Source organism: Drosophila subpulchrella, chromosome 2L (assembly GCF_014743375.2).
Source record: "Drosophila subpulchrella strain 33 F10 #4 breed RU33 chromosome 2L, RU_Dsub_v1.1 Primary Assembly, whole genome shotgun sequence".
Lineage (NCBI taxonomy): Eukaryota > Metazoa > Arthropoda > Insecta > Diptera > Drosophilidae > Drosophila > Drosophila subpulchrella.
The window spans coordinates 18452752-18477096 of record NC_050610.1 but is presented as its reverse complement, the minus strand read 5'-3'; the positions used below and the strand labels follow the sequence as shown (position 1 = coordinate 18477096).

At 38.6% G+C, this 24345-nt stretch overlaps 1 protein-coding gene across 13 annotated transcripts in view; it reads left to right on the top strand.

Annotated features, from left to right (window-relative positions):
- LOC119547457 (neural-cadherin) overlaps nucleotides 1–24345 on the top strand; it is a 132114-nt gene that overhangs the window by 13872 nt on the left and 93897 nt on the right. For 3 of the 13 annotated variants that reach the window (XM_037854332.1, XM_037854333.1, XM_037854324.1), the window contains exon 1: nucleotides 11920–12484. The exons of 1 other annotated variant lie outside the window; for it this stretch is intronic. The gene's annotated coding sequence lies outside the window, so the exon portion shown is untranslated. Of the gene's footprint in view, nucleotides 1–11919; nucleotides 12485–24345 lie in introns of those variants that run through there. 9 more of the 13 variants (XM_037854329.1, XM_037854330.1, XM_037854323.1 and 6 more) reach the window with 4 other exon arrangements.

The following is a 24345-nucleotide window of genomic DNA, read 5'->3' as shown; positions in this document are numbered from 1 at the left end:
AGGGGAGTACGTAGCACAAACAAATAAAGTTGGGGCACTGGGGCCAAAGGTTGGCAAATGGGGTCGTTAGAATGCATACCCACCCATCAATATGGTCACCATTTCCTCGGGAAAACTCCTCCATTAGTTTCCTTTGGCCAGGATTTTCTCCACAGGTCCCCATGTTCGTGTTGGCTGCGGTCGAAATTAAATTGCAATTTCCAACTTGCTTGGCCATTTTCGTTTTTATGGGATATACGCTGCAGCAGCCCCATCGAAGCTTTGTTCCCAACTGCAGCTACGTGCAAAGTGCCGGTGAAAAACCAAAGAAAAAAAACAAAGAAAATGAGGTGGAGGGGAAATAGTTTTTTCAACGCTAAATGGATAAATGGAATTGCAGGGTTAAGATAGCTTCAGGTTGATACTCGAGCATTCTCGGTTACCGTCGCGCTTAATGCATTTGATTTGCACTCGGTTGTGTCCCTTTCAGCCATCTTTCTCTTTTCCCGTCCGCTTGTCATCTTTTTCCATTTCCCAAAAGTTTTCAGCACGGAAAGTTAGGGTATTGTTGTAATCATATATTTTTTAAGCCCTTGTTTTGCAGGGTTTTATAAACTTAATGTCACAAAATATTTTACAATGTAAATGATTATAATATTTTTATGTTAGTCACATTTACTTTAAATTAACGTCACTAAAAACAATAATTCAAATTTTAAAATCTTAAAATTATCTATATTTGTGAAGTTCAATATTTTTGAATTTTTAAGTACAATAAACAGAAGAACATAGAAAAAAATATTTAAATTGAATATAAAATCCTTTGAAATACCTTATCGAAAATCATATTTCCCTTTTGTTCAGTAAGGGCATTCCAAAACTCACCCGAACTGCCAGCAAACTTCCTCTTCCTGTGTACTTTCCTCTTTTTTCATGCAATTTTGTAACTTAACTAGGGTTCATTCATTTAGCAATGTCAACAGTTGGCTGACCAGAGGCGTCTCCTTTGTTCGAATGCCCGAATGAATGAGCGAATGCCCGACTGACTAACTGAGTGATTGAAGCGTTTTGAGTTTGGGTTTGGGTTCGGGTCGAGTGTCGCAGACAGCGGAAATCCAAAACCCAGTCACTACTGACTACTGACCAACAAACTAACTGGCTGACTGACTGAAATGAATGGAAAAATGGGCGTGCGAAATCTGTGAGCAAAGAAAAATGATACCATCCGAACTAACTGAAATGGAATTGATAAATGATGGGGCAAAAGTTGCAGGAGCACCAAGATACTGTACTGCTGCCCATCGAAAGACAAAGGGCGCAGTGTATTCATTAAATATTTACTGCCCGCTACTCTAATTGCAATTGGGATAAGTATTTTATCGGTCATACAGATATGGTCAAATTTATAGGATTACTTAAGAGTGCATTTTCAAGAAGAGACTATCCTATACACCAAAAAAATTCTTACAAGAGATTTCCCTATTCTGAAATATATTTTTATTTTATTTATATTTAAATCTTTAATGCGTTTTATTTTGCCCGTAATTGTATTTGAGCATACATATGCTCCACTGATGAACTCCACTTGACTTTGAACACCACCCGGGCCTGCAATTAATTTCACTTTCAATTTACTTTTAATTTCCCCATTTAACGGCCAATGTGCCGAGTTGCGAGTTTTAAGGAAGCCGAATGCAAATTAATTTTAATTACCATCATTTAGATAATCAAATGAACTTGACCAGAAAAAGGCCGGCACCCAAAATGAAAAATTGAGCTTGGCAACCCTCAAGTTAAAGCGGGGCTGGAAATATTAAATTCAGGAAGCTCCTAGTCTGCGATTACACTGGAAATCAATTAGACTCTGCTCAATTATTTAGAACCCATTCTGGCATCGACAACTTCCGCTCTGAACTTTCAATCCCAGCAGCTGTTTAACTTTTTTTGCAATTTCAGATCCAACCTCACATAAGACTAAGCTTAGAAACTCAATGAATAATGTGGCTACCATTGTTTTTTTATTTTATTTTGTATTGGCCATGAAATTAAAGGCATTTGGCATTTTAATTTATGCACGTTAACAAATGAAATGTAAAACTTTGACATCTTCCTCGGGACTCAAAAAGCATTTAAATCCACTTAAATAAATCCCCGGCACTCCGTTCTCCTACCCTCCATATAGATTGAATAAAATAAGCTGTGGAAACTTTTGGCTTATGCCTGGGTTTTCCTGCGCTTTTCTCAATTTGCGGAGGGTTGAAAAACTTTTAAGCAAGTGAAGGGGAAAAACAATCAACGCGCAAGTGGTCGCTCTTGTGTTTAATATGTATATTTTTATTTGTAGATGAATTTTTGGCAAATTGCCCGCCAAAAGTTATTATGAATTAATTCACTTGTCTCGAGTCCATATGTTCTCTCTGGATGATTGCATAAAAGCTTTGCTAATAGTTTTTGCCCTGCACTTTACATATATATTGAACTCAGGTCCTTTCTGTGTTTGTCTCTCGGACAACAATTTTATTGCTTCCCAGGACTTCTCTTTGTTGGTCTGTGGCTTGTTCAAGTCAATCCTAGTTAATGCTTGTTATTGCTTGGATATTCCTGTGTCTGGTTCCCTTCCTGTTTGGCCTTCCTTTATTGGCCAGTTGACTTCCTTTAACTCTGGCATTTTCACAGATTTTTGGTTTTTGGCCTTTCGACATAGAACCCATCAACCATGTCCTTGGCATTTAAAAGTTTCAGCCCTGGCTTTTGATACTGACGAAAGTTTATGCAATTCCAATAAACATCAATATCGAAGGGCAAAAAGTATTAAGTGTGTGCGAAAGAAATGAAAGGGCTTTCAAGGGAAAAGAATGTGTAATTAAATGCTTAATAAAACGAAATAAATGAATTACTTAAGAAAGCCCTAAAGGGTTCAGAAAGGAAATAATCGGAAAGTGGACAAAATGTAAATATAATTTATGTATGCACTCCTGTATTACACTTCATTTAAAGCCTTTCTCTTCTTTGTTTTAGTTATGAAATAAGTATTTTGAAGGAAGCTGAGAATTGGAAATTTTGCTACCCTAAACTGTTTCTAAATATAAAAAATAAATACGTTTTCCCTTTCTTTAACACCTAATTAGGTACTATTTTGTTCATTGTCTAATCACCATTTTGAACAAAATGTTCATGATATTACAGCAGCTATTGGTTTAATATAGTTGCATGTGGTTTAATACAGTTATTTCATTTACAGTATTTGAAAGGGCTAATACCGTTTAACATTTCCCTCAATATGAAAAACAAAATTCAGCATAAATGCAACAAATTTATTGTTCCATCCCATAATGGAAATATGAAATTCAAATCATTTAACAATAACTAGGCGAACAAAACGCCATAGAGAAAAACCGAATATGAATGACAATCGACCAACGAATTGTATTCAGCGAACTAATGGCCAACAAAAACACATTTCAATTTGTTTACGATCAATGCACAATTTATTGAGCAATATTGCAATGGGCTTATGGCCCGCCGCAAAAACTAATTGCAGAAGTGCAAAAAGACGAGACAGTAAATTAAAATGGTTTAAAAAACGGGAAAACGCGATGGGGAAGCGGAAGGACTCCTGTTGTTGCAACCAAATGAAAAGCAGACACATAAATTACCAGCAGACAAAACAGGACGTGCGCATTGTCTGACATTGAAAACAGCAAAAAGCTGGCCCAAAAAAAATATTTGGGGGCAGAATCGTGCTCAAGTGTCGCAGCTCTAATTTATTTCGGGTTTTTTGGTCCACTCCAAAAGGGCTTTTTTGCATGCGTCGACCGCAGCTGCAACCAAAACTAAAGCATGGATGTGGACAATGCTTAATTAGCAGAGTGAACCAGACACTTGAAAGTTTCGGTTCTGGGTGGTACTGGTTCTAAAGCCTCTGCAACTGCCATCAAGAACTCATTTCCGGCTGTACGAAGGGCGAAAGAAACTTCCCACAGGATTGCCTGCAATTGCAACAAATTTGCAGCCATTAAATTATTAAATGGAGCGCAAATAAAACGCAGGGAAAAGGGCTAAAGAATTTAAGGGAAAAAACTTCTTCCTGCCTAATCAAAAGAGGCCCATCCCAAACCGCAATTCCCACCGCTGGTTTTCTGCGATGTCAACTTTATTTAAAAATGGAAAATCAAGTTATTTTCTACTTGCTAAAAATATTTTAATATTAAGTTTTTTTAAATACAATGAGACATGAATTGTTTGCTAACTTAAAAAAAAAAAATTATTTTCCCTTTAAGCAAACATGTTAGCAGTATTGCCCTTTTACAAATTATTATTTAAACTAATAATAAAAAATAAAGAGTACTTATAAATATGTAAAAAATATTAAATACATATTTATTTATACTTTTCCACCCTTGAAAATAGCTAAAGTCGGCTGAAAAATGGCTAAAATGACAACCCTGTTTATTTCCCTAGTTTTTCTGTATTTTCCCCATCTCGTGTTCCCCTCTAATTATGAGTGTTGTGTTTCTGTTGATTAACCTTGCCAGGATTTCTCAACGGGAGTCCAGCAGCAAAATGTATCTGTAACTGCGCGTCTGCAGTTCGTATCTGCATCTGCATGTGGGTGCCCCTACTTTAGCTAGTTCTTTTGCCAGCTCGTTCATTCTAATTGAGTTTATGAGGCCCTGACAGGAGGGGTTGTGAAAAAAAGACCACTACTAACTGGCAGTGCCTCGGGTTTTTGCAGTTACCTCTCACTTGTCGGTCACATTGATGCATGGCATTTTAATAGAAAGGCAGCAGGAAAATGAAGATTAACTTGTGACAAGAGGGAAGGATTTATGGTTAGGGGGAGGGCTGCAAAAGAAAAAGGGGCCCTGAAAATTGGATGACAGTGAAGTGAGAATGCCGAAGGCTTAAGGTGCTGTGTTGAGTGCGAAAAGCAGGCCAGCTTTACAAGTCCCTTGCCAACACTAGAGGATAACAAAATAGAGTACTAAATAAGGAACAAATTGAAAACCTTTTTTGTGAGAATTTCCATTTTGTACATCCAGCTCAGATTCATTTTTAAGTTTTATACTTGATTGCTAACTGTTTAACTGATTGTTAAGACCTTTTAAGTGTCATCAGGTAATTACAATTTACTTGTGTGTATACTTCAAAGATATTCCGACTCAGTTGACATAAAAATCCCATCTTAGATTTTTCTTCTTAAGCTTTATTCCAACACTTCCAACCCTCTTTAGTGTCTGCCTCTTGAAGAAAACCAATTTGATTACCATTTATATGTAATGCGCCATAATGTAATATGATGTGTAAACAATAAGCCTGGTATTAGGACCAATCCTGTTTCCACTTTCCCCATCCCAATCGAAGCTCTGGAAAACTTTGACTAAGCCGCAATACAAACTCAAGATGCCGGCCAGAGATGAAAATCAATTTCCACAACCAAACTGAATTTAGCAAAAAGATGGCCACAATACAATTCGAATACCGACAGAGACTCGTCCTTAGGAGTTGAGTTAGAAGGAAATGGAAAAGACTTCTTCCTGTTTGGTTGGCTTTCCCTCTTTTTTTTATGCTTTTGTTGTATTGGCAAAAGTTTATCGCAGAGCAAAAATCTATTAAGAAAGTTTTGCCACAACGCAGCAGTTTGGTTATGGATTTTGTTTTCTTGGCCAGGCTAGAAAACTGTAAAAGTTGCACTTGACTTTATGAGTTAGTTGTGCTCTGGATTTGGGCTGGCATCATGGATAAGTGTTAGCGATAGGCCATGGAAACCTCGGGTACAACACTTCGGGATCCCAGGGATTCCACTTGGCCCACAGTTCAGTCGGCTGAGCCTGCTGCCAAGTTGCCAAATTAGTTTTGCATTGTGCATTGATATAATTTTCCCCGAGCATGTTGCTCGCAATTTGTTTTCCCCATTTTCCCGCAGGCATTCGCAGTGCGCGCTATTGAGTTTTAATTAACAAAGTTGCCGGAGACAAAAGGCGTTTTGTGATTATAATTTTATTTGCACATTTCCAAAATTCTACTCAGCAGCTAGCTGGTTCCTTCATCAATGCCAGACATATCAATTGTCGTTATTTGTTAGTGCCACTCCTAATAGACCCCCAAAAGTAAATACCCATCTTGAGAACCGAGAATGTCTGGGTGTTGCCCCTGAAAGTCTGTGGAAAGTGCTTTGAAAAATTGCTTAATGCGCTCACAGCGTAGGGGAAAAGTCCGGGGGAATAAAAAACCCAAAAAAAAATTGGCAGCGAAAACTTTAGATATTGCATTGCTCTTATCTGGATTTCTTTAAAGTTTTTCTCACCCGTTTTTATATCCCTTGCTTCCTGTGCAGAAGCTTCTGCTGATGCGTGTAAACTTTGGCATTTGCGCAAAATTTAACAGACAAGCTGGAAAATAGGGGGAAAATGTGAAGGAGGAGGGACAGAGTGCAAACCTTGAACTCAGCTTGAGAAAAGACAGTTCCTCCAATTTTATGATATTTTTATTTGCCCCAAAAGTGGGAAGTAATGACTCATGGGGCGCACTTGTCGTTACTCTCCGCGAAATTAGGAGAATAAAAACTGGTTTTATGCTCCACATGCTTACTTTTCACTTAAACAAATTCATTAAAATCCTAATTTTATGGCGTTAATTTTCCCGAACTGAAAATTGTACGAGTGTTTCCTTCTATTTAATCTGTTTCGAATTCTATAATAAGAATTTATTAAAGATTTTTGAATAACCAAATGCACGAAAAACTGTAGTTTTATTTACGACATTAAAAACTGATTAAAGTAGCTAAATATAAACAATCCTTAAAGCGAATGTAATATTCTTGACACTAGCTTTTTTACTTTTCTTAAGGTTTCTGAACATTTCATCGATTTAAGCTGCCACTTCTTCTAAGAGTTTTTCAATAGGTTTCTATTTGGGATAACACTTTGACAGCTAATGAGGGAACCACAACCGGAAGCTTTAGAACCCATAAACAATCGAATAAAATACTCTACAGTGGATTTTATATAGATAAGTAACGAGTTTGGCATTAACAAAATGTGTCATCAAATTGCGACACTTGAGCGAAACGGCTACCAAAATTATGGCCAAAGGACCAAACACCGAGGTTCTCTTTTGAGACCCCGAACTCAAAGTCCTGGTCATGTCAGTAGAAAAAGCCTTGGTGTGAGGAAATTGCAGGACATGTACGTGACTCGGGACGAGTGTTAAGCCACAGGAATGGGCCACAGTGTTGTGGAAACAGCAGGATGTCTGCGTGATCTGAGCCAGTGCCGGTAGAATTTGTATAGCTCTTTTTTTTAATATTTACCAAATCTGAAAAAAATGCATTACAAGTCATCGTTTATAATATCATATAATTTCGAATACCTATTTTTAACAATATTTTTTTAATTCCCAGTAAATACATTCATCTGCTATATAGATATTCACCATTTAATATTTTAGTCCCTATTATATAAGATACAAGTTGCGGTACATACATTATTCTGCTCTATTGATATTCACCATATAATATCTTAGTCCCCATTCATAGGACAAATGTTCTGATAGATCTTATTTGCTTAGAAACCCTTTTATCTTCACACTATTTTTAGCTGTTTATACGACTGATTGAGCGACTTTCCGTGCCCTGCCCTTTGGCATCACTGTCTCCCGCCTTTTTTTCGCTCCTTTGAGTGGTTGTAGGTCCTTCCCCGGTTGTTTGCTCGGCGTGGAGTGTACAGCTGATGACGGTTCTGGCCTTCCTGCCGGCTTTTCTGGGTGCTGAGCGAGGTCCTTAGCGATGAGACGAGATACAGGCCACGTCAGACGCCGTCGTTGGGTTGGTCAGAAATGTGTCTGAACTGGTAACACGGCCAGACGTCATGGGCGATCCAAAAATGTGGGGGATAATGCGGCTGTGAGTTGTTTTCGCAGAATGAAGATAAATGTTTTAATGCAAAGTTGAAATGCTGAAGCCACACAGAATGACAAGTGAGCTGCAAGCAAAAGTTGGTGTAAAATGAATAATTAAATTTATGAGTGGGGATAAAAAATATTACACAATGTGGCATATGGAAATATTTTCTAAACGTAATGATAATAACAGAAACCTAATCGGAAACTCCGATTTGCCACTCACTTTTAAGGTATTTTTCGAACTAAAAAGTTTTATCTGCAATGTTAAAATACATCCTTTGCTTATTTTCGCCCTCATTACTCGCTTTACTAGTATTTCCATACATTTTCATTTAGTATCCCACGCGTTCTAATAGCTTCTCCCCTAAGGTGTCGTTGAAAGAACATAAATTAGTGACAAATTCATTGATATCGACACATATCGAGTGTCGGGGAGTGTTCGGGCAGGTCCTTGGATGACTAATGAAGCGCTGACAAATGAAACAAATGTCACAACAGTGCGGCAAATGAAGCGCACTGAGTTGAAATGGCTGCGACATAAAAATGCACTAAAAAGAGCGGAGAAAAGAAGTGGCAGATGTTGACGAAAGACAAACTACTGCGGCATTGATCATTGGGCTTGAGTTTTGTTTTCGGGGTTCCTGATCCCAGACCCTATAATTATATTTAAAGCCGCAACCGCACAAAAAAAAAGATGCTGGTCGGTCGCAGCCAATAATGTCATCATCATTACAAACCCGGACATGTTTCCCATATGGATGAGCGGGATTAAGCACTTTCTGATAAAGTCAAAACAATAAAAATTAAAAAAAAAGAATAAGCGTGTGCGCATGCGTGGCCTTTGTCATTCTACAATCCCCAGTTCACTTCCCATTCCCGTCGAGAGGTCAACTGATCCAAACGAAATTGAACCTTTTATGAGGGCGAGGGCGTCTCACTTTTGCCTGCCCATATGCTCATCTTTGTTTTTCAAGAATTTCCAGGGGGAATAACTCATAAAGCAAACATGTGCCTGCAATGTGTGGCCAAATGTTGGGACAGCAAGCAGAGGAAGTGCAGAGCTGGGGAGGAAAGTACCTCTCAGAACCCCCGAGACACGAGACAACTTGAGAACCTTTTAATATTTTAATTGGCGCGAGGTGAGTTGCGGTTCGCAACCAATCCGATACAATCCAATCGATTCTTATCGAACATGCGATGCAATCAGCAGTGAAAAGCAATTATATGCCGTTGCCGCTTCTCGCCTCGTTTTATGGAATTTTAATGAGCGAAATTATGCCCAAAGAACGCAAAAAGTATCTTCCAACAGTCAACAAGAGCGGTTGAAAAAGTCCCATGATGATGGTATGAAGCCACCGTCAATGTAAACATTTTCGGTTAGATTTTTTGTTTGTTTTGCTTGCCATCGTTCTAATAAAAAACACCACAACGCGCTATGAATATGAAATTTGTTGAAAATATTCAGCGAATGCGAAGCGCCTCCAAATATGAATACAAATAAATTGCGAAAAAATCGAAAGAAAATTAAAAGTTGATGGATTCCACACCAACAAGTTCCGTTTTTGGAAAAGTGTATTATGTCGAGTGCGGCCAGCAAAAGTTTTTTGGCTAAAATAAATATAAGAGTGTCTAGACGGGGACTTATGACCAGAAATCGAGGCTAATCCGTTGGGAATATTGCTGGTCCTTTAAATTTAAATACTTACTTGGTAAGAGTATTTAATTCAAAAAGTTTTAAAAGAGTATTGTTAAAGAATTTACAAACATTTTAATAAATTAACTTTTATTACCAAACTTTGTTTTCTGATTTTTTTTGTAGAACTGTCAAACATTTTTTTGGGTTTCTATTGAAACCAAGTCCCAAAAGCAATTGCCTCAGAACTTTTAACGCACTTTTCGTGTACGAGATCAAACCGCTAAAGCTTAAACCCCTTTTTAACATTTTAGCCCCCTTTTCCAGCCACCTGAGCCACCTGTCAACGGCATCGTCAACAAAATCACCATCATCATCATCGCCTCCCCATCTTTTCGGGCTTTTCCAGCAGCCGTTTTAAATCCGACTCTCCTGCTTAATTAATTGGCCTTCTTTCTGAATTTGAAATTAAAACTGCCTTGCCTGTGCTGCCTTTTTGGCCCTTTTCCCTTAGTTTTCCCGCCCATTTTCCACACTTTTACAGCCACCCCCTTTCATGCATTACTGGCTGCTTAATTACAGAAATTCGTGGGGGCTACCTAATCTGGGGTTTCTTTTGGCCCATTCTTTCCCCCCTGAAGAATTGCATTCGCCAAAAGTCTGCAATACTGTGCACCCCCTCTCTTTCTGGCTCTCTCGTGCCTTCTCTCTCGTTTCCTTTCTTTCTTTCTTTTTTTTTTGAATTTTGGTTGGTAGGGGCTGTGTTCCGTTTCCGTTGCGTTCCGATATGGTATCCGTTGGATATAGTATCTCAAAGGTTGCACTCTCTGTTCGCTGGCTTTGCCGTTCGGTGTGTTTTGAAATTGTAGCTCCGTCTTTTGTTTTCGCAATTGAATTCCAGTTGGAAGCGCGTAACGGCAACTTGAAGACCTCGTAGTGTTTGTAAAATTGTCGCAGTGTGTGTGAGTTGTAAACAACGCAGACTCTCTAAGACCAAAAAGGCAGTTTTCGTGGGGTTTTTCTTCGTTTTTCCTGCCCTTCCCACTTGGCGTGTTCCCATTTTTCCCCTCTTTTTTAGCCCGCGATCATATGGCGCGCATTTTGCGTGCTTCCTTCCTTTTTCTTAAGTTTTTTGTATTTTTTTGGCCAACTTCCTGTTGCGTTCTTTGCAAACTTCAGGGCGTTTATTGTGTGCATAACTGTCGGGTTCAACCTTAAATAACCGTATATTGCTGGCAAATAATTTTAGTCGTCGTCGTGTGCAGTCAAATGCAAATTTCATTTTATTTTCTCATTCATGCAAAATGAGTATTTATGACTCTTGCCCTGCAGTTGCCTCTTGCAGTTTTGATTTATTCCACTTGGGTTTATTTTAATGCTGGCTCCCAAAATTTGGGTGTGTCGCGAAGTTCCCAGGAAGTGGGCGGGAAAACTTAGAAATTGCCAAAGCGAGTATAATATTTGATTGGTTACGGCAGCTGCTTATCTTTATTACTTTAGGGAACTCTTCTTAAAAAGGGTTTAGAGATTGTAGAATGTTAAATGGAATATAAACATATTTATTTATCAAGCGCTAACAACCAGAACGCCTTTAAAAGTTGTTTTTAAATTTAATGATATCTCTAAAAACATAAAAGAATTGTTTTTTCTGTTTTATACCACACAATGAGTTTTAAATAATATAAAGTAAATTCAACTTTGTTCAAAACTCTGATAACTTTTCTGACCCCCGGATGCACGTTTCTCATTTAGCTACTATTAAATTCTACTCAATTGGCCACTGTATATTTTTCTGTAAATTAATAAGTAGCCCTTCTCATGTTTTAAGCCTTCTACTGAAATTATCCCAAACTTTCTACGAAACCCTTTAAAAGTTTACAAAAAACCCAGCCGCAAACTCATCAGCTCCGAGCATCGCTTGCCCAAAAAATCTCCAACAAACAGTGTAAAAAAATAAAACGCACGTAAAGAGTGTAACGGAAACTCATGAAACTACAGGATATTACACAAATACAGATAAACAGCAACACCTATTGGCCAAAGGACGAAAAGGGGGGAAAGTTGGCTCAGAGGTTAGCTATAAACGAAACGTAGGAAGTCAGGAAGTTCCAACTGCGGTTGTGGAGGAGATGGATTCTGTAGGCTCAGAGTTTTGGATGGGATGGCAAACATATGATTCGGGGAGAGCCAGATAGAGAGTTTTCCTACACTTTCTCCCTCGCTCTCTGCGCCCACTCACTCAACACGGAGAGTCTGGCTCTCTGCAGCGCTGCTTTCACATGTTTTTTTGGTGGTGGAAAACTCGGTTGGCCCAGACATCGCGCTCTCCCATCAGTTGTGAGGACTTTTCCAATATGCTCTGGGCTCATTGTGTCGATTGAGTTGCTCGTGGAAGGACGACGACGACGGCGGTGTCCCAAGACTTTTGAATTTCGGTTCGGTCCGCGCCAAAGGATATACAGAGACACACACACATTGATGTACCGTACCGCCCACCACCCCCCGAATACATAGGCGCAGTGAAAAATTCTATACGTTTGCTGTGTCTGTGTGCGTGTCTCGCGTCGCGTGTTTCAGTGCATGTGTGTTTGTGTGTGCGAAATGGGCACAGCGAAAATAGTTTAAATAAATTCGGAAAAATCCATTAGGCAAAGCTAATGCAAAATTCTTTATCGCCCAAAAAAGCTGGCTAAATGGAATAAATTTAACAAAGAAAATACCAGATATACCACAAAGGAATATATATATGAAGGATATATCCATGTGTTCGTGTCAGTGTGCAACGTGCAAAAGTGCTGATGGAAACTAAATTCAAACAAAACGTAAAGTTAACCGGGGTTTAAGTCCCAACAGAGATTATTGTAGTAAAAACACAGGCGCTCGATAAAAATCAATAACTGGGATTAGTAGCTGAAGTTTGCAACAAAAAGAAACGGAAAAGAAAACCGGAGAAAGCACAATAAACCTAAAGTAAGCAAAGAGTTAAAAAGAAGTTTATGAAATAAGAAATAAGGTTTGAAGGAAGAAAATTTAAATAAAATGTGAAATATTAAATAAGTTAAAATAAGTTTATCGCGAAAAGGTTTACAAAATTTAAGAAAGTAGACTACTTTTGAGTTGCCCTTAACAAATTTTTTGTGAGTGATGAGAAGCAAAGATAGCTTTAAATTGTTGTTAGCTGATTTTTAAACAATTCCACTTGATATCCTTGCTTTGGTGTGTGTGCGATGGAGCATTTGAGGTTAACACACCTTAGACATATACATACACGCCACACACACACACACAGGCAGCCAGTGAAACACACACCAATACAGAGAGAGAGGAGCCCCAGCCCGAGAAGCCGCTGGGCTCTTTTGCCCCTGTGCGTATGCAGCAGTTTCTTTTTGGCCCGAGCTCCCGCTCTGCTTTTTTGGGGAGCAGGAGCATGAAAAATCGATCGAATCCTTGCCCCCCTCCCCCTTTCCCTCTCTCGTCTGGAGCTACAATTATGTTCTGCCCCTTCCCCGCCCACCGAGCGGAAAAAGGAAAACAGCGGCTGCTGCTTATCAGCAAAATACGAACTCGTAGTACTCCAACATAGTTTCCCAGTAGGAAAATTGGCAGGACTCTGCACACTGGGTTTTGTATTTTCTCGGGGGGTTGGTTTTCCGCCGAGCGGGAGAGAGTTTGCTAGAGAGAGTGTGGAAACTCTCTGAGCTTTGCAGATTTTCAGGCATTTCTCGGGAAATTCAGAGAGAATCCCCGAGAGATTGCCGCCATGTGGACTGCACTTGTTCCTCGGCTTTTTGCTTTCACTGCGAGCTTCTTGCCGGTTTCCTAGTCTCCGCTTTCATGTTTGCTTTGTCGCGATGAGCTGGAAAAAAGCATAACGAAGGGTAAAATAAAAGAAATTCACTCAAATGCGTATCAGGATAAAGAAAGGACTGCTTTGAGATACTTTATCTAAAAGATATTGCTGGGGAAAGTGCTTAAATAAAAATCTTAATGAGATTTGGCTATGAGTATTATAAGGATTATTAACATACTTGATACAAAAAATTTCTGCAGTGGATAAACACTAGTCACTTTCATGTTTGCTTTGTCGCGATGAGTTGGAAAAAAACATAACGAAGGTTGCGTATCAGGATTAAGGAAGGACGGCTTTGAGATACTTTATCTAAAAGATATTGTTGGGGAAAGTGCTTAAATAAAAATATTATTGAGATATCGCTATGAGTATTTTAAGGATTATTAACCTACTTCATAAAAATAATATCTGCAGTGGATAAACACTAAACACTTTTACTGCTTTACCAAAAACTAAGAAGTAAAATAGGTTAGGTAGGTGTGGTTGGAGATTAGATAACTAATCCCTCAATTATGCCACACTGGGCCCCTTGTGATACCACGTAATCTCTTTGCAGATCTCCCTACTTCTTGGGCTATGGGTTATCTCGAAACAGTTTGTTCTTTGGGAATGCTTATGCCCTGAATGGCCGCAAGGTTCGGAAGTGTGTAGCTCCCTAGGGTTTGAAGGCGCTTTAGGTTATGCGCTGGGCAGAAGCATAGAAGGCAATAGAAGTAATGCCTGCTAAAAATATAAATCATTTTTTAAGTGCCTCACTCAACCTTTCCTTGGACAAACAATCTCTTTTGTTGCCAAAACTAACTTAAATTTAATTTCACAATATTTGGCCCACTCCTTTCTTCTTCCTCAACGAACCTTTCTCACATATTAAGCGCGAAATTGCCTACACCAAATTATTTCCATTTTATTGAAAAAGATGAAAAACTAATCACTATAATTTGTCAGTCAATAATAACAGCCATAATTTGCAGGCAACAAGCAAACTATAATCTAGCAATTTTCGGGCAATAATGTAATCAGTAAATTGCGTCTACACTCTGGACGGCCAAAACAAAAAAGGCCCAAGACCGAAAGCTCAAAGCGATCCGAAGATGCTACATAATTTGGAAAAAATTAAATAAGAGGCAAAAATAAATATGAGTATAAATCTACGTGCCAGTCGGGAAAATAATAAAACACCGTCTGGTCGGAAGATATTTTTTTGAGCAAAGTGTGGCAAAGGCAGTTCAGTAAGATGAAGATACTGTGGTTTAAAATTAATAAAAAAAGGAGACAATAATTTGCAAAGTCAAATAAAATATGAATCTTTAAATGGGTAATGAAATATAAAAAGGCTTGATCTAAAAATCCTTAAAAGAAGTAACTTGAACTGTGGCATTTTTATATTAACTTCAATGTTTAAAAAAATAGAACAAAAGGTTGTAACATATCAAAATTTTTAATTTTAGTATTTAAATCCAACTTAAAATTCGTTAAAGCTATCCAAGAGATCGCTAAAATATTTCTTAAAAATATTTAAGCCAGTTTATACCACGGCTTGCCATTTTGCCATTGACAGCGTCGATGTTATCGCCTTGGTTCGGGCCAAAAGCGAAAAAAACTGAAGACGAAGCGACGGTGACGGTGACTTTCGACTGTGGGAATTGTGAGAGGAGCAGCAAAAACCTGGTTGCCACCTTAAAAGCCCCAGACAGACAGCCCCGAAGAGTTCTTGGCCAAGTCAATATAATTGACTTATCTGCGCTGCATTGTTCTTGCCTTTTGGGGCCAAGACGAGCTGATGTTGTCGTTTTTGTTGCTACAGTATATTTCTTTTTTCTTGCTATTGGCGAGAAGAGGTTGGCTCCCTTCTGCGGTTGGGCTTTTGAACATAATGAAGCTCGCTGGCCTCGTATTTGACTTATTGCGGTCGAAACGCGCCGCCGTCGAAGATTCATTGATCGATGGCGACGGCGGCGCGAGGAGCGAAAAAAGCACGTGAAATATTGGACTCTTAGGTAGGTGGATATAGAAAATGCGACGGGGGGCCGCCTGTCTGGTCAATAACTATTCAGATTGATTGAGATTGCTTTGCGGTTGAATTGAAAGCAAAGCAATGCTTATGCAAAGTAAGAAAAGTAAAGATAAAAACAAAAGGTAGATCCGAAATTGGTAACTTCCTTTGCGTAGAGCATTTTCAATTAATTTTTTTCGGCACATTTACCGCCAGCCAGCGTGGCAAAAGGTCTCTGATTATTAATTTTAACCTCAATTTCCGTTTGGTGCAATTTTCCACTCAAGCGACAAGTCAAAAGCAATTTATTTGAACCCTATCCCAGTAGAACTGAAGAACTGGGGTCTTAAAAGCACGTCTCCTGCAAATTTCGAGGTACAGAATAATAATTTCCTTGATGGCCCATGTTTGCATTTCTGGAATTGCAACAAAACGAATTGTGAAATTGAGAATTTCAAGCGCTCAATGAATTTGCATGCTTGGCATTCGTGTGTGGCAAATATTTAAACAATTTCTCATTTATTATATTTTTGTTGAAGCTGCTCGAATTTTAATTTGAGGCTGCCTCCTTTGAGATGCTCCGAGCAGGGGCTAAGGTAAAAGGGGTCAGCTTGTAAGATACATTTTATTTTTAAGGGGGAACTATAGGCTGTACCTTGTTTTAAAATAATATTATTTATTTATTGGTATTTGTTTCTTAATTGTTTAATTATTATTAATTTACATAGATCTTTTTGCTAGTTATACAGAAATGGATGAATAGTTTTAATTATTAATTATTGAAAAATATTTGTTTGTATATGCTAACAACCTTGGCTACAGATTTTTGTTCTATTGCTTTATAACTTTACCACATCTGGTTTTTATCACCCTCTCGAAAAGGCGCTACCTACGCCCCTGTGCAATAAATCTTGTTCGGTTCGGGGTCTTCTTGCACTTATTTTTGCCGGGCCAGGCCAACGCCTTGTGGTCTCTTTGAGACAGGGCAAAAACAAGATGGAATGAAATCTTTATGAATGAAATTTCTGCTTAATGCATTCGACTCGGCGGGCACATGTGAGCAGCATGTGTGAGGCTCATGATGATGATGGTGAAGGCTGCGATGGGAAAGAAGGGTCAACTTGGGCAGTCCGCTTGCCACTTGGAAATATTTGCTTTGCCTTCGCCAAATGTGCAGCATTTGTGTGCCCCGCCTTCCCTAATTGAGCCTCACTGTCTTCGTTTGAGTGGCAATGCAGAGTATGTCATTTCTAATGGAATTTTCAGGCCCCATAAAAATGCAAACAACTTCCGACCGAGGGCGGCGAAAAATTAGTTTAAATGCAAGCGAAGGCCTCGCATAAAAGAGTTGCAACCCGAGGGTTGTCCATATTTTCCGCTGCATTCCGTGGCTAATTGAGGACAATTAAAATTTATTAGCTGGCAACAGCAATTAAAAGCAGACACCCCGCCAGCAAGCCGGAGATTTTATAATGTTTTACGAAGAATTAAAAAGCTTCAGAGTTCTATGCTTGATAAATATTTAATCAGAAATTATATTATTGTGACTAACAACTGTTGTAACGATGTAATATTTAAGAGACTGTAAGAAGCTTAGAATTCACTTTCCCATGGATCATAGCTGTCATGACTTGTACAAATAACGTATCTGTCGGATATCAAGTATCTGGGCATCCTTCAGTTCGCCGAGGGTTAAGCTTATAACTCTAATAAGCTTACGACAACTCACATTCTGAATAATTGCATTTGCTCGTGAATGGCAGGGCAACCAGCAGGGTCAAAACAACCGCCCACTCCCTCATCCACTTGACAATCAATCAATCTTAAGTGGAGTGCTGCAGAGCGAAATCCAGTGAGATCTCTATAGAGCACTGAGGAATACAAGGGGGGCATTAGCTGCTAATCTGCATACTGTGTCAAATGGCGATGTCGGGATGCATTGGGTTAGTTTATTTTTTTTGCCAAGTGGCACTTGCAACAAATTGGAGTTGAAGCCACAGCTGCGGGTGGCGAATAAAAACCAGAAGCTTATTGAGGGACCGGGCTTTCCCATTTAACCGAAAGGGGAAGCTCCTAAATCTTCTGGCAACTTTTTGCCGCACTGCAGCAGCGGCAACAAAAACAATGGAAAATCAATAGGAATTGCAACCCCAAGCAGGAATCATAGTCTGTGATCCGATGTCTCGGGTCGGGTGATTGCCCTCTTTGCCGGTGGCTGCGGTTCTTCTCCGTCCGCTGAATGAGTCCCGCTCGGAGTACCAGCCCTCCCCCCACCCCATTTTCCTCCCGTTGCGGCCATCCACTTCCTCCTTTGACAACAGTTCCGGCATCGTCTGCGAGTGTGTGTGCCAGGGATATTTATGTGTGTGCGCTCGCGCATCGTATCCTTTTTATTTCACAAAAGCAGGTATGCACTCAAAAAAATAAGTAATAAACATATTGTCAATTACAAAACCAATTTTTATTTTTTGCTTTGAAATAACATTTTTTTTTGTAATTCAAAATAAATACTTTATTTTAAGTTGTTAATAATATCTAAAAAATATGAATATGATAGATACAATATACAATAGTTTTGCAAACAGAACCAGTATATGTTATATTTTCAAAAATGTTTCTAAGAACTAGAACCAGTATATGTTTTATACAAAACGTTGTTATTCTTATGGGGGTCAAATAAAAACTTAGATAAGTATCAGGTACTATTTAGTGTATGTTATTTTTTTATGGACTCTTTCTCGACAATGAATTTGTTATCATAAATATTAATAACATTTTAGTTACCTTGTCTCAGAAAAAATTGATTTTGTACTCTGCGAATAAAATAGCTTCCTTAATTTAATAAGTACTCTTTCGCAATGAATCTCATAGTTTTGAGAACCTCTTTTTTGAGTGTATGAGTGGAATTGGACAGACCTTCCGGGGTTAGGGGTGGGCAGCTGGGGGTGGTGACGACAAATGGCAGAAAAAAAAGTGGAAACGGAGCGGCGTGTGCGGCAATACTTGTGACAAATCTGTAGGAACACAAAAAAAATGCAGATGTATGAACACGAGGGGTGATCCACAATTCACATGCAGGAACAAGAGGAACGTACTATACATACGAGACCGGGCGCTATAAAAATGTAAAATTCATTCAGGGCAGCCGCAGCAACAACAAAAGAAGAGACGAAGACGATTTGCCACGGCAACAACGTGACTGCGCATAAATACGTGAAGGACAAAGGGAAAGGACGGAGAAAGGGAAAAGGGGAGATATAGATTGGAGGAGTGGAAAATACCAGACAACGGAAATCGATAAATCGTTCATAATAGGTAGATAATGATAGGTTATATACCCAAAATTATGAGCTTATGGGAGTTACTTGTATGGAAAATATATAGTTATCATCTTTAATGTATATTATATACTTCAGATAACTAAATGAGAAACTTAAAAAATATTGCTCAATGGATCCTAAAAAAAATAATAGAGACAATGCAAAAGGAAACAGGACCAAAATTAATATTCCATTATGACACATCAAAAAACAATTTCGCATTCAAATTACTTATCAAGAAAATCCCCTACTTCATTATTTAGTTGAATATTAAATGTTATTCTTAGCGCTGACTACAATAATATTTCCTCAACAAATTTACTCATTGCCATTTCACTGTTTATTTTAAATTTCCCCCGTGGACACACCTTTTTTCAATCGATAACCACACAATCCGGGACTAACATCTTCCCTAGGGCATTGTTCTCGCATCTGGTATTTATTTAGGTGTTCCAATTGCCGTATTTATCCCCACTTGGGACGCTTTAAAACATTTACACCACGCTGTTATTGTTTTAGCGGATTGGAAATGCTTCCAATTAATTCTCGTCCCCATTTACCCATTTATGCGGCGGATTGCGACTCAATTTAATTAGCGTTCGAGGCTTTTGGGCTTTGAAATGTGGCACACACAGTCGATTCCATAAAATAAACGACAATTATACACGGGTGCAAATTCACGCGGCAGGGAACAAATGCAAATATTTAACCTTGGTGCTATATTCTGCATTTTTTTAAACACACAGATGTGTGCAACAACCCCATTGTGCACATAGAAAAATATTTGTAAAAATTTCAAAAGAATTAAAAATATTTCCACTGAAATAAATCTAGTTTACTTGTTCAAAATGAAAATAATAAATTACAAAGGACTCAAAGTCAATACAATTTTAAACATGATTTAAAATAGTTTTATTTATTTAGATATTTCGTATTACTTTATGAATATAAATAAACTCAAATTTTAAAATGTAAATAATTTTTTCAGTGCTCGAAAAAGTTGAATGTCCTCTTGCTTATGACGGTCACTGTACCGAGGCACCCTCTCACCTTTGAATTGATTTTGTTTCCTTTTCCCCCCTCATCGATTGCATTCTACGTTCTACATTGTTTGTTTTGTATTCTGCTGGGTGTTTTTTTCTCCTTGCAATTCTTTCTTCTATTTGTTTTTGGTTTAATTCAATTTTAGTACATTGCACTTTTTGCGCTGACGATGACGCCGGAAGTGCAGCGGAAGGTGATGAATGGGGTGGCGAGGGGGGTGTGTTCAGGAGGTGCGGTACTTCCCCTTTTCAGTCGGACAGTCATGGGTTGTAGATTTTGCAGTTGGCATAGTGCCAGCCATTCTTCTTGTTGCTCGAATGTGTTTTAGTTGCTTCTCTACTCATAAGTTTTTGGCACATTTCATGCTTAATTCAGTTCCATTGTTGAACATTTCTCGTAGGCTGAAATATTTCCGAAGCCTGGTTTCGGAAACTTGAACAGGAAAAGTTGCGGATAGGTATATTAGAAGTTGGAAAATGTATGATGTTTTGTGTGAGAATATTTGGCAGTGCCTCCGCTTAATCGGATTAAAATGTATCTGATTTATCATGTATCATGGGCCTTGGGATCTTTTGTATTTTATATATACTCATGTACTTTCTGTCATAAATTCCAGACTTTTAAAGATTCTTTCTGGTCTTTTAATATTTCCTAGGGTGTTTCTGTAGTCATCACCCGAATTCCCAAGCCATTGCATGCAGAACGGCATGTTAATCCAAACACACGAAATTACTTAATCGCCTTTTCGAAATGAAAGTAATCAACAATTGCCAGTCTTCATGTGCTGCATAGCCACATCCCCTCACTTTAGCCCATTTAATGGCACATCGAAGAATTCGCTTTGTGCACGCAAAATATACCTCACAGCCACAAAAAGCCAGACAAAAGTCTGCAAATTTAATTAGGGCGTTACCTCTATTCAACACCTTCCAGGCGTTCGCTTGCAGGAGGGGCATAAAAAGTTAATTTCTCCCCGGTGAATTCCGGGAACCAAGAAGGCAACAAAAGGGTTTCTTCCTCTCCTTCATCGGCGGAACTGCAGGTCCTACATTTAATTGCTTAAAAGCTTCGGCAATATTCGGTACGCTGCGAGCCAAAAAGCACTTTTGATCAACTAAAATTGTTTTGCCATGGCAGAAAGCGAACAAAGCGAAATATTCTTGTGCCTCTAGGGCACCAGTTAATGACATTATAATGGCCAATTGTTCTGGTCGGCAAGAGCCAACTATTGTAAATACAGGAAAATTCGATTTGTTTTTGTTGGGAATTAGATTCTTATAGCTGTGGTTGGTAGCTATTATCCTTACAAATTATCTGATGTTATTATTTGCTATGATTAGTCAGTTTGGCTTAGAAAATTTTCCATTATCTTGGCTCTAAAGAATATGTTTTAAGTGGTAAAGAGGGAATAATATTTTAAGACTGGCTTTATCGGAAAACTTCTTTGGGCAGTTCAAACTTTATTCAATACCAATTTGGAAGTTGAATTTATTTTAAATTTCAATCTTTAAGTTTTCTTAAAACCTGAACAATATTTTATTTTAGTTTGTAATGATATTTTTTATATTCCTCGATTTTTTGTCTAAGTGCAAGCACTTTAACTATGATTACCCAACATCTTAAGCTCGACACGTATCCCAGCTATCATCATTTGAGCCCCACCCAATCCCCGCACTTTTACAGCCGTTTTGTGATCAGCTACCTGAGTTATCATTATCGCTAAATTCCAGTTAGCAGCCCAGGTTTTTTGTTATTTTTTCCCGACCAACCAGTCTTGAGATCCCGAGGAGGCGTGTCACCAAGCGCTGCCCATGTGTTAACACATAATTTGTTGCCAGACGTCGGAGGAGTATCAGGTTGCTCTTTACCTGGAGTGTGTGCACGCCTTCATTTCCCCGTACTTCCCTCTTTTCTTTTTTTACCTGGCTTCTGTGTATTTACGGTCCTTGGGAGCGGGTTTCTTGTGATATGCAAATATTTGGATCGCATGCAAAAAATCCTTTGGCGCATGGCACAGACAAGAAAAGAAGGGGAATAAGAAAAACCTACATAAACAAGAGAAGAGTGCGTAATGACTTTATTTATGACTCGGTCTGAGACAATAGCCTGGGGACCAGAAACCGAACCAAATGCGATATTTGCATGCCCAAGTCATCCTTTTGCGATAGTGTTGACAGGCCATAAATACACGCAGGACTCGGCGATTTAATCAGTTTCAGCCGATTTCAGGGGAATTTCATCTTTCGAAATTACTCGTGTATTTTATTTTTCGGCCCGGCTTCAATTTAAATAGCAAAACAACCGAGCGCCGGGCAATTAATCATTGTCTGCTCAATTTTTCATTGTCACCCAAAAAAGGAAAGGAGGGTCGCCAATGCGGATGACAATTTTTGGCTGGCGTTCCCAATCGTTTTCCCTCTGCTCGGTTGGCCTACTTCATATTTGATGAAGCACTTTGCTCGCTGCTGTCCTGTCATCCATTCTGTTGCCATGGCCGGATACATTAAGCGGAGGGACATACCTGATTTCGACCCTCCTAAAGAGAGAAAATCGAAAATCGGAAGTGTGTTCACCCCTCTGTCTGGCATTCTATTCATTTTCAAATCTCTACCAGGCAGGGGAGATTTTTTGGCCATTGTTGTGTGTCGAGTGCCACGCGCTCTGCAGGAACAATAATAGAAATCTCCTCAAACGGAATATGTCTCATCGCCTTTGATAAAGTGGACTTGCACATGAGGAGTTCCGAGCCCCTGCCTCTCATCGTGTTCCATTTAGGGAGGGCTTTTGTTTAGAACCCCCATTTAGTTTTTCATTTGCATAATTCTCTGGGGTTGCCCGCAGTTCCGGGTAAAAAATGTTTAATTTAATATTTTTCTGGGAATTTAGAAACCCCGTTTTGTGACCTTGATTAGGGAAATGAGTTGTAAATGATAATCATTTTCGGGGAATTATGAGGGTTTTTCATAAACACAAGGGTGGACTCTACAAAGAACCACAAAAAGGTTTAAAGTTTTTTTTTGTGGTTTGCTGACTAAACAAAATTGAATTAAATTTGATATTGCCAAAGTAACATTTTCCAAAACCAAATTACAAATCTGTGCACAATCCAATCTTTTATTCACCGTTAATTGTATTTATTGGCCATTAAAAATGATTTTAATAACCATTTTTTGGCCAAAGCTTTTCGTATAAATCAATTTCCCATTGTTCGCCACTAAAGTTGAATGCTAGAAACAAAGACCCAATAAGAAATTGTTATTTCTTTGGTAATAAACTGAAAAGAAAGCGTCAAAGAAATCGTCAGATCAAATATAACGACAACTTTCCTTTGTGCGGGTGAGGAGTGAGCAAATAAAATATGAAAATGTGAGTTTCAATTGCATGCTATTGGATAATATTCAAAGGAGAAATCAATAACCATTGGCAAACAGCTCAGAAAAGGCCACGAAAGGAGAGACAAATATATCGAAGACAATTAAAGCTTCATTAGTCAACATTTGGTTGTCATTCAATCCAGGAAATTTTTAGGTCGGTCGCAAACAGTAATTTATGCAGTTGGGTTGATCTTTTACGAGCTTCGCTACTGAAACTTGTTAAAAACTGTTGCCAGCAGTTAAAAATCTAATAAACAATAAACCGGCAACGCCTTGAGCTTGAATACATTTTTGTTTGTCTCTTCAAAAACATATTCACACTCGAGTTCTTTTCGGGTTAACACACGGCAGGTGGTCTGCCAGCATGGATATTAAATCGATTTTAAATGACTTTAATGGGGGAAAATGGGGAAATTTCTAGGTGTTGCTCTATGGGGGCGTGCCTCAGGTTTTGTTTGTGGTAAACATAAAAAATCTTTGAAATAGTATCACTGCTTTCTAGAAAGTAAGACAGATTGATTTCAATAGCTGAATTTTATGTCAAAATCAAAGATACATTTCCATCAACTGAAGCTCCATCGCAGCTACCAAATATTTATGCATTTCATTTACCTTTTTCTCCTGTATGCCCTTTGGCTGCCATGACGCATCAATCAATTGAATGCTTGAATATATAAATATAAAACACGAGGAATTCCAGCATCAAATATTCATTTATGCCGAAATGTAGAGCTATGCATATATAGGAACGCTTTTATTCACCATATTGTATCGCGTTTTATCATCGCTTTTAATTAAGTGACACTATGAAAAATAAAAAGGCGAAACCAACTTTTTGAAGAGACAAAAACCGAACTGTGTTTTGATTAATCGCTGATTGGGGCATTTCAAATGAATTTTAACACGCAGAAAAGCGGCCGCCAATCAAATTAGGAAAGACAAAGAAATGGTTCAGTTGGAAGCCGAGTAGAAAAGCCTTCTTTTTTTGCCAAACAAATTGTAAATGATTTATATGGCTTATATTTCGGAGCTTGTTACCCCCGAAACTATGGGTTTATTAGCGGCAAAAGCGAGTTATGCAAATGTCGAACATTTCGATAATTTGTTTGGTAGTCAACTCCGTCAACTGATTAGCAGATCGCACAGATATGGGCCAAAGTTTTCGTTTTATTATCTTCCTCGGCTGCTGGGGACATTTTCATAGCTAATTGCAATTAAGATGGTCGAAGAAAGATAACCCAAAGAGGTGA